The sequence below is a fragment of the Crotalus tigris genome, unplaced genomic scaffold (assembly GCF_016545835.1).
Source record: "Crotalus tigris isolate CLP2741 ecotype Arizona unplaced genomic scaffold, ASM1654583v1 scf7180000023726.963151, whole genome shotgun sequence".
Classification (NCBI taxonomy): domain Eukaryota; kingdom Metazoa; phylum Chordata; class Lepidosauria; order Squamata; family Viperidae; genus Crotalus; species Crotalus tigris.
The window spans coordinates 51,431-68,024 of record NW_024100143.1 but is presented as its reverse complement, the minus strand read 5'-3'; positions in this window follow the sequence as shown (position 1 = coordinate 68,024).

The window sequence follows — 16,594 nt, the reverse complement described above, 5'->3', positions numbered from 1 at the left end:
AACTAATAGTATAAATAAACACAAATACATCTACAATAAACATAATAAAAGTAAACAAAATTAATTTTTAATTGAACTAGTCATGCCCAATATCCTTAAATTTTACATACTGAATTTCATATTATTTTGTTTAGTACTGCATTAAGGTGAATTCTGCATGGTACTACGATGTCCCTGCTTCTATCTCAGTTTATCTTGTTTAGTATAATCTCATATTTGTTTTCTCTATATTAAAAATACATATACCTAGGTATTACATTAATCACCAAGCCAGTGATGAAATGGGCTTGGGCTACAAATTTATGCCATCATAATTTTGTTGATCATTAAGTTTATCTCAGAATTCTTTGTTTCTCTTGTTATATTTGATGGCTTAGTACTGCAAATAACTTGCAAAAAAGGACATTAAGTGGAACAAAAGCTTGTGATCTATCAATACTAGCACTATAGCACTTTTTTTTTTTGCCCAATCCAATTTTCATTTCAGCTAGATGGAAATTGAGTTTCATAGTGATTAAAATTGTAGCTGGTGGAAATATGGAAGAAGAAAACTCTATTTCAGGCTGCTTCAAGGGAGTTGTTCCTTGTAAAAGAATATTATATATTCTGGTCTCTTTTTAAACAGATAATTAATTCCTTGCATATTCCAGATGCTTACTTTTAATCTTCCCATTACTTATATTTCATGCATCATATTTCAGATAGAATCAATCTTTCCCACACTGTTCTACTCACTTTGACACTTTTTCATTTGAATAAGAATTGTACTTCAGACTGTATTATCTTTCAAAGAACAGGATAGACATATATTTGCCTTCCAGAACAAGTCCAGAATAAGAAAGGAAACCCAGTCCAGCTATATGTGCACAGTTCATTATTTTATGTATTTTATTTACATTACATACATATTGTTTAATAGTTAAATTTACTGACTATGTCTCTGTATTTATTTTAAGGAGGGAAAATGCCAGTTTTCCAACAAATTAGTGTAAAAAATAGTTTTTTAAAGACATAGCTCCTTATGCAGAAACCTCTCCTCCCCCTTCTTTGTTCTCCCTTCCTCCCTCTCTCTCTCTAGCATTGGTACAAAAATGACATACCCTTTATCAGATAAAATTGCTTCACAGATAAGACCACAACCCAAAAGGGCCTCTACTAAAGAAGCAGTTTGCTACATATTATTTGATGAGGCTCTCAAAATATTAGTATTGTATTAGGAAATGAAGGTATAATGTCATACATCACCCATTTAGAACTAGTTTTACTAAAATACCTTTTTTGTAACAAATGTAGTAAATTTGATCCAATTTAAACAGAAGTCTATAAAATATCACATAAGAGCTGCTGTGGAGAAACCACTATTCTAAATGTCGCCAACTAAATAACAAAAAGACTGCACTAGTCAACTTTTTGCATGGAAAAACTACTGCATTGTTATTTGAACTCAAAAAGGTACAATAACATATTTTGGAAACTCTTTCATGGTACCTAGTTTTTATTAAAATTTAATTTTTCCACAATTTCTCACTGAGCATTGAGATATATGTATGTGTTCTCTACACCTCTGATTTTATTCTTCTTTGGTGACAAAGGAGAATCTTTTGCAGTTTATTCTTTTTTATTATTTTTGTTGCCTATTTCCAATGCACACCTTTACACCAAAAACAGCAAAAGGAAACAGATTGAGAAGAAATGCTTCAGCCTTCCAAATTCATTGCTGTCTTCTCTTGCTCTTTCTGTTCTGCATGTAGCCGAGGGCAGTACTTCACTAGCTCAGTTTCTGATGTACTGCATACTTTTACACCTAGGTATTCACTCGGGGCCAACTGCTATTGGCCCTAGGCAAGCAGCTGAGCAGTAACTTACAAGTTGGATATCTTTTAGACCTTGCATGAACTCTGCTTTTTAGAATTGTCAAGCTTCTGGAATAATCTATGACCTATGTCTTTGAGAACTGACTTTTTGGCAGTTACACTTTTATTTCAGATGTTGATGCTTTCAAGTAACTAAAAAGCTACCTTTTTAGAGAAAAAAACAAAAACAGAAGGTGTGAGATTATTAGTTTCACACTTAGTTGACCTTCACTCAAGTGCCTCTAATTTTTATGGGTAGGCCATGCATGTTTATAAAATATTAAATAACTGCTCCTTATTTAATGGTTTTGTAATAATAATAATAACAACAGAAAAACAGAACAGAATAAGAGAGAAGGAAGGGATCTTGGAGGTCTTCCAGTCCAAACCCCTGCTCAGGTAGGAGACCCTATACCAGAGGTCCCCAACCTTTTGGGAGAGAGGTTTTTCCGTGGACCAGAGGGGGCTTGTTTTTGTGTGCTGCCTGCATCCCGCAGATGGGGCTTTGCTTGTTTGTGTGGCCCGGTTGCTGGCATGCCGCAGCCTGGTACCAGTCCACAGACCTGTGGTTGGGGACCCATGGCCTAAACCATTCCAGACAAGTAGCTGTCCAGTCTCTTCTTAAAAACCTCCAATGATGGAGCACCCACAACTTCTGAGGCAACTCATTCCAGTGATTAATTGTTTTGTCAGAAACCTTAGTTCTAGGTTGCTTCTCTCCTTGATTTCTTCTTGTCCTGCTTTCAGGTGCTTTGGAAAATAGGTTGACGCCCTCTTCTTTGTGACAGATAATTGGAATACTGCTGTCATCCTAATTTTCATTAAATTAGACATACCCTGTTCCTGCAACCATTCTCCATATGTTTTAACCTCCAGACTTCTAATCATATTTGTTGCTCTTCTCTGCACTCTTTCTAGAATCTCAACACCTTTTTTTAATATTGTGGTGACCAAAACCAGATGAAATATTTCAAATCTGATTTTACCAAGGCATTATAAAGTGGTCCTAAATTTCATTACGATTCTGTGTCCTTATCACAGAACTTTCTATGAATCAACCTTTATTAAAATCAAAGATCAGCATAAGGAGGGCGGGATAGAAAAAAATTAAAAAACATAAAAAATAAAAGTATTAAAATTCCATAAAAACCTTTAAAAAAATCTTTAAAAACTAAAAATAATTTTATAAAGCAATACATTGGGATTAAAAAATATAAACTAGCGCAAAACACTCTACAACAACAGTCTATATCAGTGTTTCTCAACCTTTTTAATGCCGCAACCCCCAACCAGTCATAAGTCGAGGACTACTCAACCGGTCATAAGTCGAGGACTACTCAACTGGTGCAGCACCGTTTGCAGAATGGGACTTTTGGTGGGCTCAGCAGGGCAGAGACAGCCTGGACAATTCCTATTGGCTTTTGAAAGCCAATAGAATTGGCTTTCAATGGCGGACTGCGTTGTTTGGCGACCCCCGTGAAATGGTCGTTCAACCCCAAATGGGGTCCCGACCCACAGGTTGAGAACCACTGGTCTATATGCTCATTAAAGTTAATTTGTTGCTAATCTGACATATTTTAAGTACTGCTGCACAAACCTAGCCACATATATGTTATAGGTATCTGAGAACAGCAGAGAAGTATATTTTAGAATACTATATATAATCTCTATGCCATTTTAAAATCCCTGATTTATTTATCTCTATTTTACACTTTTTCATGTTTTTCTTATATTTCTTTGTATTTTCTTTAAAATGTTCAATAAAAGAAGAAGAGGGGAAAGAAAGAGCACTTATATTTGTGACAATTCAAGCCATTTCAAACTGTTACAAAGAAATTAACAAATATCCTAAGAAGAAAAAATAGAATATACGACAGGAAAAATAGAGCTGTTTCATAAAAGCATACATCCTGTCTTCATGTTCTTATTTGTAAGACCTACTGTACAATTAAACAAGGACAGTGTTTTTATTCATGAATCAGAATTGAATCTAGATGTTTGTGATTCCCTATTAGTAGCCTATTGTTTCATGAATGAAGCTTTTACTATACTTCAACAAAATCATAATGCTGAAAATATAGCCAAAATGCCTTGCTTTAAACCTTAGAAAAAAGTTACCAAGGTGTTTTTTTAAGCAAAATGTGGAAGTGGTCCAAACAATGTAGAGAGTAGTGAGTAATATATCGGCTGGTAAATCCCTTTCTGCACATATACTATTGGTGATAAAAATGACTTTTTGGTGTTTATGATTGGCATAAATATTTCCAATACAAGAAGAAGAGTCATAAGTCAATATCAGAGCATATGCTTTGAATACAATGAGCCCAAACTGAAGCTGCAGAGCTCTTCAGGTACAGCTAGAAAAGACTTTTCATATTCTTCCTTGTTTCTTATCATTTTGCTGGAACTAGATTCAGTTCTCTTAAATATGTCACCCTGTATAGGATCTATGGAATCCCTCCCTCATGCTAAAAGTCATCTGCCAGCATCCCTTATTAAATAAAAGATATATATTTTCATGTGAAAAACATGAACAAGAGTGATCTGGAGAACTATTTCCTTTAGTATACAATTTCCATTTCATATATTGTATATTCTGTTTGAAGAAAAGAATCTTTTTTCCAGTACTTTCCATGATGTCCAGGTTCCTTCCTTCATCCCCCCCACAAAAAAAACTAAATAGCTTATAATGGCACATATCATTTAATTGTATAAATAATATGCTTAAAATTATGCCCTAACATGAACTCCAAAATAGTTTGATTCACCAAATGATAAGTTCGTAGCTTGATTCTGTTGAGAAGCATTACTAAGCAAAAATAGATTGAAGTCTTTGTCAGGAATTCCAGTCATCAGCTGGTGTGGACATCAAAAGCAACCTTACATTCTTTTTGGCTGCTACTGTATTCATTTGCTTTAAATTACTCATTAAATATTCTGCACATTGCTATGTTTAAACTCCTCTCAAGCTGCCATGTCAAAAAGAGGAGGAGAAGAAGAAAAGGTAATCACAACATGAGCATTAGCATGTAAAAAGGAACTCTGTATAACACCTTCACAATCTCTTCTCATTATAGCATCGTGATCTTCAGGAAAATCAATTCATGTAACTCACTGCTTCTAAGAGGATTCCATGTTTATTGCATTCCATCCATTTCTTTTGAGTGGGTTGGATGCTAAAAATAACTTAAATAGCAGTGCTCCAAATTGCTGAAAATATAGTAAATATTTGAAGAGAGTTCACTTCAGAGTTGGAGTTGTTTTTCTTTTAATAGATCAAAACATAATGAATTTGTAATTACATCCAGTTTATGTCTGCTTCGTATAGGGACAGCAGTAACTCTATATATTATTCTTCACTCATTTATTTTTATAAGACAAGTCTCATAATGTCTTGGTAATTAAAATATTTATTTTATTTATTTATATATCAAACTTTAAATCTCCCGTTTCCTTCACAGAGGATCTATGGACAGTGTACAAATAAAATATTTAAACATAAAAAATAGTATATAAAATTTAAAAAGAGGCAAATATGATTAAAATTCAATAATAAAAGTTAATTAAAAGGTGAGGAAGGCTTTCTGGGCACTAAATCCCACCTAAATGCTCCTATGTGAGTTCCAAGCAAGAGAGCAGTTATTTAATCTTATGACTTGAAACTATCAAGAATCTGTGAATAATGTTCATAGACTTCCTGTTCCACCTTATTTTAACATTTATATATTACTTTTGTGAAGATAGGCAGTGGATCGGACAAATCTTTACTATAATAATTTGTTTTGTAGCAAAGATGCAGAAAGACCTAAATCAAAAAGTAAAGCATCTGTTCCTTTTTCTCATGGACTACTATAGGGGGTAAAATGAAGTAAAATCTGCTCCTACTGTATACTTCATTTATTCCTGTACCAGTATATACAGAAAATATGCACTTTAAACATCAGTTTTTATCTTAATGTTGAGGTCACAATGGCTTTTCTCATAACATACCAACCTATGTAATGTCTTAATATTACAGCTTTTTGAGATATATTATTTTAAATTTTAATTATCTTTATTTAACAAATGATGCCAAGAGAAAATTTCTAAATCATTTCCCAAACTCATTGCAATATGTGAATTGCCATTTGCAGTTTCAGAGCTAATGGCAACCATGTATAAAGAAGTTGTTCTCCTTTTAACTCTGTCTCCTTGATAGTGTTATCACAACCTTAAGGACAAGTCTGGTTCACAACTCGGTAGAATGATTGCATGACTCAAAGCATGGACTGGTTTTCCTCACTTTAACTGAATATTGTGATTTAACAAATACAAAAACTAGAATTAGGTCTTTGTTCTACTAGCATATTCTGGATAATAATAAAGAAAAGTTTGCCTGTATTGTGTTGTGCTTCTTCATGTACAGTATATGTTGCTTTGAGGCTTTAGCTTAGAATCCTATTTGTATTACTGTAACGTCTATATACTACTAAAACTCTCATGTCTGTTTGGTACATTGTAACCTTCATTTGGGAAAAAACATTGCATAATAGAGCAAAATACATCAACATAATTACCTCAAATGTGCTAACCTACAGAATGCTAGGATCCATCACTTCCAAGGGAATGAAATTTGGGGAAACTGGCTACTCCAGGGCTGCTGGGCACTACTACTTCAGTGCAACTACCATGCTGCAATGGTCATGTGATCTTCAAGTTCAATGTTCCCTGAGAGCTTCCCAGCCACTCTACAATACCTTGCTCCCTCCTCCACCTAACAGCAGCTACTTACATGCAAGAAGGGAGGAGAAATATTCAAAGTTCAGTTATTAACCTCTCTGTGGGATTAGGGAAAGGGGGGGAGAAGGAGAAGGAGACACAGAGGGGGGAGGGAGAGAGAACTGCTCTCCCCATATCTACAATTTTAGACATAACAAAATGTATTACCTATAGCAAATACATTAAGCATTTAACACCAGGTGTCTTTCAACATTATGTGTAAACTTGTTTCCTCAGCAAATATAATTTCAGTTGCTTCCAGATGGTGCAGTTTAACTCCCTTGATAAAGTTACTCATGAGTGGTTTACTTTTTAAACAAAAAAATTAGCTAGCAATTGTCCTTTTATTTTTTCACATTTATTTTTTTTCCCCTTATCCGGAGCTCAAATTGATGCTACTTAAAACAGAATGTGAAACAAATTATTTCTATTTAGATTTGCCCAGTGGATTCGGAAAAATGGATCTCTGAAACCTATTGGACTACAGCTTTGAGCCTGATAGTATTAATTGTAGCTTGACATAACAAAAACCTCTACAACATCACAAACTTCTACCTCTGTTCCAATAGTTATAACAAAATGTGCTGCAACTCCTACCTCATGTGTACAAAGTTATGACACACAAAGGAGAGAGATAGGACTTCTGTGTCAACATCACAACATTTTCCTCAGTCTGACCTGTCCCCCATTTCACACTTCTCCCTGATATTGCTGACCAAAAGAAAGAGCACAATGGCATATAGTAATTGCATTCCTTTCCTGAGCTTACCAAGAAATAGACATACTTTCTCAACTGAAACAAAAATATAAACTCTTGCATGATGTAACAGAATCTAGCAAATCAACTATTTGATGCATACATAAATGCATGTACGGTATGTATGCATGTATATTTATGCATGCATAAAAATTCCTCTTCTCACCCTAATGGGTGGTTTATGTCTTCCTCAATCTCAGGTCCTCTACCAGAGGCCTGGGAGATTGAAGGTTCTATGCAGTATCTTAGCTGTTCCTAGCACTGCACTCTTCTGGACAGAGACCTCCGATGTTATTCCTGGGATCTGTCGGAACCACTGTCCCAGCCCCGAGTGCTCTTACCATACCTGGGATCATTTTGGTCCACTTTCCACATCCTCTTCAGCTCCTCCTTCAGGCCCTGGTAATTTTTCCAGCTTCTCATACTGCTTCTTCCTGATATTGCTGTCACTTGGCACTGCTACATCTATTGTCTTCTGCTCCTTGCCTACTACCATGATGTTGGGCTGATTGGCTAGTTACCTTTTAGTCCAGATTTTTTTTCCAGTTACTGATAGGATTTCCAAAAGTCTGCCACGTCAACTCTGTTGATGGTGCATACCATGAAGGATATTGTATTTCATGGCACTTCCTCTGCTTAATCTCTTTGGTTGCCATCTTTGTGATATACCCTGGATGCTATGGATTTTGTGCAGTACAGTGATTTTGATATCCACTAAATCTAGCCTGTTCTCTTTCCACCTGGTGTACTGTCTCTAGGTGATGGATTTGGGGTAGAAACTTTCATACATTTGAGGAGCTTCCAGGTCTTCATATTGGCAACTTCCATGTCCTTCTTTGGTCAGTTCACTATACTGGCAGAGTCTCTGATGACTGGCAGGGCATACTGATCTGGTTCTTCAGGACTTGTCTTATCCTTTGGGTATTGAGATATTGCTATTTTTTATTTATTTTTATCCAACCTTCTTATTTTGATAAATAATTGAAGGTGGCAAGTATACTTAAAACTTCTACTGTTTTCCCCACAATCCTGTGAAGTGGGTTGGGCCAAAAGAGTGTGACTAACCCAAAGTCACCCAGCTGGCTTTCAGACCTAAGGAAAACTAGAACTCAAATCTTTTGGTGCCTAATCTGGTTCCTAATCTCGAGATCAAATGTTCTTCCTTGCTTTCATTGTTCCCATTTGACTATAGGATACCAAGATCCTTATAATTGGTTTGTATGTCTACTATATTGCCTGCTGCTAAGTCCACTTATCAGTGCTAACTACTTTTCCTCTCTTGACTGCTATCCACCCACATCTCCACACAGTGACATCACAATGTCCTCCTTGCAGTGACATCATAATGTCCTCACTGTATACCATGCCAAGTGGATCAGAGAGTCAATGTTTTGTTCACTCTTAACATACAACTTGGTGTCATTCTTATAGAGGAGATGACTGATGGTAGTTTTACTCTTGAACTTGTATCCAATCCTTGTGATTATCTGGCTGATAAGGTTCAAGCTTATGCAGAACAGCAGTAAGAGCAATGGATCATCTTGGCACTATTGCAAATAGTCATTTGTATGAGTTGTCTTGTTGACTTCCAGTGCTGTTTTCTACAGTGCCACTGAGTTTAGTGTCTTGTTGGCATTGTACAGTGCCAGGCATTCATGGATTCATATGTGTAGCATTAAGTTGTAGACTTTTTTGTGTGTGTTTTTGTCTATCTATGTGTGTATGCATGTGTCTATGTCTAAGTATGAGTATCACAGATAACTAATATTTTATAAATTACCTTCCTTCCCAAAATATTTGATTTTATTATGTATAGTGCACTGAGCTGCAGTATATCATTAAGCTGGTTATTAAACAACAACAGAACAGGAAGACTATACAACAAATAGAAATTTCTAGGCAACAGCCAAGAAAGTAGCAAAATAATACATGCTGTTGCAGGATTCTAGAGACAAATGTTAAAGAAGAATGATAACTCTACCTTTATGGCTAAGATGGCAAGGATAAGTGTAATATATCAATAATCAAAAAAGGAAGGCCCATGCTTCAGTTTTCAGAACATGCTGCAGGCAGCATAAGAAAGTATGCAATGTAAAATTGTGATCTAATAATAAGGTGTAAGGTCATTGGCCCTTGGCAAAACAAGGGAAATCATAAAAAACCAATCATGAAAACTCAAGCAGAGGCTTCTTAAACGTACAGCACTTTATTTTCGATCGAAATAAGTCCTGGGTGGGAACACAATCTGAACACTGGCAGAAGTTGCATTCAGAACTGCCACACCTAAGAAAGTTAGTAGCATTGCTTTATAAACTTTGTTATCCAAAGAAAATCAGGCAACAGCGTTATTACAATATAAGGAAGACATCAATCATTCCTGTAAACTTCCTTATTCCCTCCTTCAATGCATCACATCTGTGCATGTTTCCCACACTTGCATGAAATTTGTCCCTGACAGCAAATGTTGATTACAAAAGCGAGATAGCAATAGTTAGGCAAGGTTACACAATTTATTTCTTTTTCTGGTTCCAGTTACAGAACCCTACAAAGGGAAATCCAAATATGAGTTTTAGGGTGCATGTTTTGCATGAAGAAAATTACAAATTAAATTGGAGGATTAATAAGTTAGTACTGCTCTGTATAGATAAATATTGAGATGGTTGTTCCAAAAATCTTATAATATTTTTATTGTTATAACTACATTTATTTCATGATCTATTACTTTCAAGTTTGTGTAGGCTGATTAGAATGGGCAGCCTTATAAACTGAAGAAATTAATGAATGAAGAAGCAAGCTTTCACCTATCTTTGAATTCTTTTTTTCATAAACACCCACAAAAATTTTCTAATCTTTTAACCTATATTTAGCCATTTCATTATTAATAATATACAATCTTTATTCAGTTCTGTTACATTCTTCTACTTCTTATATTCATAACATATAGCATGTTTATTTTTATTCAGTTCATATGTTAATACATGTTATATATAGTTTAAGTCTTACATTCCAAGTCATAGTTTTCCATGTGCCATGGTTAGTCACAATGATGTTGACTACTGATATTCATCATGATGTTATTTCTTAATTTTATTTCAGATTAGGTATATTTAAGTTGTGCTTGAATTTATTTAATTTCTATGTTTCCCCTCTTCAGGCAATCCAGAAACTCTAAGTGGCTTGCACAAGGTATAAAAACTAAGTAAAATATCTACAATATAACAACAATAAAACAATACCACCATAAAGAAATAGCAAACAATAAAAGTTAATATAATAATTTAAGTATAATAATGTATAGATTACTGATATATACATGCCATTTAGCATCATATGGATGAAATGAGTCAAAAGCACATGAAATACACCTAGACATACACCTAGACATACCAACAACTGTCCTGCCCACTTCTAAAGACCATCACATATTGAGCTTGAAGCAGTGGTGGGATTCAAATATGTGAACAACTGGTTCTCTGTGTGTATGCCACTTCTGGAAGTCCATTCTGGGCAACAAAAAATTAGTTACCAGTTCTGCCGAAGTGGTGCAAACCAGCTGAATCCCACCACTGGCTTGAAGGATTCCAAGAGTTTTGTAAGCATAGTTGTATGCTTATATAATTTATTATATTGTACATCAACCAGAGACTTGAGGAAGATGGATGGTTTAGAAATATGAAATATAAATAAACAAACAAATAAATAGTTGACCGAATGTTTTAAGCCCTTTTGTCTGGAGGCCCATTTTAATACAGTTGTCATTTCACATATAATTTTGTAAGCAGTATAGCTCAATAGTTTTGTAATTTCCTAGAATTAAGTGCCTATAGTAAAAAGTTCTAGAGAGGAGTCAGATTCCTGGATGCCATGGGAGAGGAGTTTTTATTTTATTCTTTGTCATTGCCACACTCTTAATGCTGAAATATGAAAAGTAAAGATCAAAGTATTCTTTAGGCAGCTAGTTATTGTATATAAGGAGGAAAAATGCATATGGAATTTTGTCCTCATGATTATTTCATATGTCCAATGGCTAGTCTTTGATAACAACTATTGCCTTTTTCTGTACTTATTTTTATTACTCTCAAGAAGTCTACTTCTGAATGTTCCACCAAATCATAATCCAAAATGCCTTTACCTTTTTACAATTCCACCAAATATGAAAATATGTCGCATCTTTATTGCCACATCTCCAACATATGGGCTGTATGTTAGGATACATACAAGATAATTTTTTAGGATCTAAATGCCATCTATAAAACATTTTATAAAAAATTTCTCTCAAATTTTGAGCTTGTGTAAATTTAACATTTCTAGTCCAAATTGTCTCCCATAAATCCAATGAAATCGGTTCCTGTATATTTTGAGCCCATTTAATCATACAGTCTTTAACCAATTCTGTTTCCAAGTCTAACTCTGGTAAAACATTATAAATTCTTTTTATATGAGCCTGACTCTGATTTGTAATCTGAATAACCAATTGTTTGTCTTCTAATGTTATTCCCTCTTTCTTATCTATAGTCCATCTATCCACTATTTGTAAATATTGAAACCATGACTGTAGGATATTTTCCTGCCTTAATACGTCTAGGGATTTCAAATACCAATTCAAACCAGACCAAATTAACAGTTCTTTATACGAGATTTTATCAAAATTTGTCCCCTTAGAAGTTCCTTCAATTGCATGTCTGGGAATCCCCCAGATAGGTATTTTATAATTTAATCTGTAATAATACTTTTTCCAAACACGAAGTAGGGCATTCCTCAAAATATGTGATTTAAAAGTCCGATCAACTTTCTTATTAAAAATCAGGTATGCATGCCAACCATATATTAAATCCCAACCTTCCAAAAAAAAAAGTATCCTTATTTGTTAAATTAAGCCAATCACTTAACCAAGTTAAGGCGGCTGCATCATAATATAATTTCAAGTTAGGTGCCTTAAGTCCTCCTCTTTCTCGAGCATCCTGTAATATCTTAAACTTAACCCTTGGTTTCTTTCCGGCCCATATAAAATTGTTGATGCCCTTTTGCCATTCATCCAAATTTGCCTCTTTTTTTAAAATAGGTATCATCTGAAACAAAAAAAGGAACTTTGGTAGAACATTCATTTTTACAGCTGAAATTCTCCCCAACGATGACAATTGCAATTTTCTCCAGTCTTTTAAGTCTTTTTGTACTTTTACCCATAATGGTTCATAATTATTCTTATACAATTTTCCATTTGAAGCAGTTAAATATACTCCCAAATATTTAACCTTTTTTACCACCTGGAAACCTGTAGCTTTAACCAAACTTTCCCTATCCTTAACTAACATATTCTTAGATAATATCTTAGTCTTATAATTGTTGACTTTAAAACCAGAAACATTCCCATACTGTGTTATAAGTTCTAATAAACAATCAATCGCTTGATTTGGTTGTTCCAAAATTAAAACCAAATCATCCGCAAAAGCCCGCAATTGATACTCATTCTTCCTTATCTTTACGCCCTTGACTACCTTTGATTCTCGAATCTGAATCAATAAAATTTCCAACGTTAAAACAAATAACAATGGGGATAATGGGCATCCTTGTCTTGTCCCTTTTTCAATACTAAAATTCTCAGTCAGTCCCCCATTTACAACAATTTGTGCAGATTGTTGCTGATACATAGCTTTAAGTGCATGTAAAAAATTGTCCCCAAAATTCATTTTCTCTACCAATGAGAATAAAAATTGCCAATCTAATTGATCAAAGGCTTTTTCAGCGTCCCAAAAAATAAAAGCCACAGGAATCTGATTATTCTTATCCAAATACTCAATTAAGTTTATAATTTGTCTAACATTATATTTCATATATCGCCCTGTTATAAATCCTGCTTGATCACTATGAATCAAGTCCTTCATAACCTGCATTAATCTATTTGCCAAAATTTTTGTAAAAATCTTATAATCAACATTTAATAATGAAATTGGCCTATAATTCTTAGGCTCTGTAAGATCCTGATCTTCCTTTGGAATCAGTGATATAAAAGCTCTTTTCCAAGAAGGAGGAACTTGTGTACCCAACAAAATACTATTAAAAAGTTCCTTTAATGGCTCCATCATTTCTTCAGATAAAGTCTTATAATACCTCAAGGTCAATCCATCTGTTCCCGGAGACTTTCCAACCTTTAACTGCTTAATAGCTAAACCAATTTCCTCCACAGTAATTAATCTATTCATCCCATTTTGTTGTTCCTCTGAAAGTTTAGGAAAGTGCGTTGATTGTAAATATTTATCTATATCCACACCCTTTATGTTATCACTTGAATATAATTTTGTATAAAAATCTAAAAAACTCTTTTTAATCAAATTTTGCTGAAAAACCTCAATACCTTTATATTTTACTTTCTCTATAATTCTAGCTTTCTGTTTCTTTCGTAACTGGTAAGCCAACCACCTCCCAGGCTTATTCGCGTTACAAAAAGTATTATGTCTCCTATACGACAGATTGGTAGCCACCTGATCTGCCATCAGCATATTAAATTGTTCCTTAAGCATCTTTATAGATACCTTTAAATTATTATCAGTTGGATTGAGAACAAACTCTTGTTCTTTTAATTTAATCTCTTCTTCTATTTCTCTACGTCTTTGTAACTCTTTTTCCCTAAAAACTTTATTCAATTGAATCAAAATTCCCCTCATATAAGCCTTACTGGCGTCCCAAACCATGGACATCGATGTTCCCTTATTCATATTTATAGCAAAAAAGTCCTTTAAATGCTCTTTACATTTTTGTACAAACTCTTCCCGAGTAAACAAATTCTCATTCAATCTCCAGGTCTTCTGCTCCCATCTTCTAAATGTAATTCCATCCACACCAGACTGTGATCTGACAAAGTTCTGGGGAAAATTTTCACCTTCCTCACTCTAGAAAGAAAGTCACTAGTAATAAAAAAAAAAAGTCAATTCTTGAAAATGACTGATGTCTATCCGAATAGAAAGTGAAATCTCTATCACTTATATTCCTTTCCTGCCAAATGTCAATGAGCTCCAATTCTTCTTTCAAGTCAAAAAAAGTTTTAGGTAATCTAGTTTGGGTAAAAGTTTTAGAAGAGCTCCTTTTGTCTATAGTTGAATCTAAGACCCCATTCCAATCTAAGACCCCATTCCATTTTATCTTCCTTCTAAAAATCCAGATTTTTAGAAGGAAGATAAAGTTCACTCCTCAACTATTTTTATTGGGTATTTTTGTGGACTTAAATGATAAAGAAACTATTTTGATGTTGAATTTATTAACTGCTGCAAGGTTATTGATAGGTTTATACTGGAAGAAAGATTCTTTGCCTACTTTAGAAGAATGGGTATTTAAAGTATCTAGTTTTGCAGAAATGGCAAAAATTTCTGCTTATTTAAAGGATCACACACAAGAAAGATATATTACTGTATGGAGAAGATGGATAGATTATATTCAGAAAAAGTATGGAACTAAAAAGTTTCATTTATTTTATGAATGAATATTATAGTAAATATTATAGAGAATTGTCTTATAGGTTATTGGAGTTAAAGGTTAAGTTATGATATTTATTTTTTTTCTTTTTTCTTTTTTTCTTTTTTTTTCTTTTTTCTTATTATTATAAATTTTCTTATTATTAACCCTGTATTCTGCTCTGGAAAGTGAAGGGAGGGGGGTTGGGGGTGGGAGGGAGGAAATGTGGTGGGGGGGTAAGTGTTATATAGATAATGGTTGCTTATAGGGGTGCGGCCTGAGCACTCCCCTTATGCTGCACTCATGGGTTTGATAGGGATGAGAGGTGAGAAAGTGTAGAGAGGAAGTAGGGCAGTGAGAGGAGAGGGGGAGGGGAAGAGAGTAGGATGGGAGGTGAGAAAGAGGAGGGAAGTAGGGAATGTTTTAAGAGAGGGTGGATGCAGCCTGGGGGGAGTGGGCAGGTCGTACCAATGGTTACGAATTTATCTGATTTCAAAATTGTATTATATTTTTTTTTCTTATAATGTTTACATCAAAAATTAAAAAAAAATTAATAAAAAAAGAAGTCTACTTCTATTACAGTTCTGTTGGGTGGTTTGACATGAGATATGGAACACTAATAAATTACTACACTACTGAACAAAGAAATAATTAGAACAGTATTAATAGTCATGATTTTATTTTTCAGAATTGTATAGTTAATTACCATGTTCTAATAATTACTACTAAGGATTAAACAATTATATACCATTTGTTCCAAATTATTTATTTAATACTTTTGTAATAATAATAATAACAGAAAAACAGAATAACAGAGTTGGAAGGAACCTTGGAGGTCTTCTAGTCCAACCCCATGCTCAAGCAGGAAACCCTATACCATTTCAAACAAATGGTCTTCCAATCTCTGTTGGCCTGAATATGTTAAAGAATAGTTGAACTGTTTTCAGTCAGTTCCTAAAGTTGAAGCTAACAAACAGAAGTCTATATTAGCTTGTAAAGGAAATAGATGAAACATCTGGAACATCTCTTTAGGCCACTAGAAATAACACCGATGATTACTCAGGAAAAACAAGGACACTCTTAAGTAGATACTATGTCAATTCTATTCCAGAAGTGAAAGAGATATTTACTTAGTATATAGAAACAATTTATTGCTGGATTCAATAAAGGAAGATAGCATGTAGCATATAGATAATCCTGTTAGTAGAAAAGTAAAAGAAATGTGCAAAGTAGTGAAAAAAAAACGAACCTCGGAGAAAAAACTCATTAACATTCTACAAAATATTTATTTGATTGAAATATGACATTGAAAATATATAGAATATACCTCATTATGTTTTTTCTGATATTAGAAGTAAATCAGCCTGTTATAAATCCTTATTTCATACTGCATTGTTATATCCCTTACTGGGCTAGGAAGGGGTTGAAGCAGATTGACTCAGAGGATTAATAATATAGGTGATCTGGGAAGGATTTGTCTATTTTATCTTAGACTTTATTGGTTGTTATGTGCCACCTAGCATCACCATGTGGGACAACTCACATAATGCTATACATGATTACTATGCAAGTAAGTATGCATTTGTTCAATGGACCTTATTCATATAAAGATATTAGGAATAAAGTCTGAGACCAAACACTAACTTTTCTGATAGAACACTAGGATGTTGCTCTTTCTCTTTTGATGTAACGTAATGCTGTTGTATCTTGACACATTGATTGTTTGGGTTGCATAGACAGTTTTTATATCTGCTACTAATAAATCTAGATGTATCCAATC